This window comes from Geospiza fortis, unplaced genomic scaffold (assembly GCF_000277835.1).
Source record: "Geospiza fortis unplaced genomic scaffold, GeoFor_1.0 scaffold432, whole genome shotgun sequence".
Classification (NCBI taxonomy): Eukaryota; Metazoa; Chordata; class Aves; order Passeriformes; family Thraupidae; genus Geospiza; species Geospiza fortis.
Window position 1 is genome coordinate 1,506,811 of NW_005054436.1, and position 956 is coordinate 1,507,766.

At 59.9% G+C, this 956-nt stretch overlaps 1 protein-coding gene across 1 annotated transcript in view; it reads right to left on the reverse strand.

Annotated features, from left to right (window-relative positions):
- MACF1 (microtubule actin crosslinking factor 1) overlaps window positions 1-956 on the reverse strand; it is a 137,932-nt gene that overhangs the window by 103,447 nt on the left and 33,529 nt on the right. The window lies entirely within an intron of this gene.

Here is a 956-nt window from a genome sequence, read left to right on the forward strand (position 1 = left end):
TGTCCCTGCCAAGGGAACACCTCCAGGGCTGCAGGGGACCATCAGGAAGGTGCTACAGCCCGCTCCAGGGAGGTGACACTGCACAAGGGCATTGTCACCCCGAGCACAGGGGCTGATAAACCCACCTGGGCACATTCTGGGCTCTGACCCTCAGCTGGGGCTGTGCTGTGCTCGCTCCCACCCCAGTCCCATGCAGGACCCCAGAAGGTGCCCGTGCCCAGAGGCTGTCCATGCAGTGCCAGGTGTGCAGCCCTCACACGGCCCCCAGCAGCGTGCAGGACCTGTCCCTGTCCCCTCCCGCCCCGTGGAGGGGACACACATGCTGTCACAGCGGGCGGGTGGCATGTCCTGCCCGCAGGCCGGCCCCGCAGTGCGCACACAGACAATGCAGAGCCCAGGAACACATCCCTGCTCCAGCAGAGCACCCAGGGCTGGGTTTTATCCCAAACCCCGCTGGGATGATCTGGTGGCACTGCCAGGGAGCTGCTGCTGTGACCAGGGGCAGGCTCGACCTACTTCTTCATCATCATCATCTTCCTCCTCCTCGCTGCTCGCACGGCACCAGGCCGGTGCTGTCACCAGGCGAAGGCTCCACTGAGCTGGTGGCTCTACAGGCTAAGGAGGATGGGAGGGTGGCACACAGGGCAGGGACACAGAATGGAAACCAAAATGTGACACCCAGGCACGAGGAAAAACAAAAAAAAAAAAAAAAAATAAAAGACAGCAACAGCAGAAACACCCAGAAAGAAAAAATAAAAGCAACAGCACGGGGTGAAGGTGGCTGAGTGTCCAGCACGCCCTGGGTTCCAACAGTGGAATTCCCTCCTGGTTTTGGAAGCTGAGGAGCAGGAAGCTGTCTGGATCACAAGTGGAGTGATCCAAGTTTGCAGCCCCCGCGAAATCGGATTTGGCGTCTCCGGAGGGTGCGCAGGGATGTAGGAGATCTTTGCCCAGAT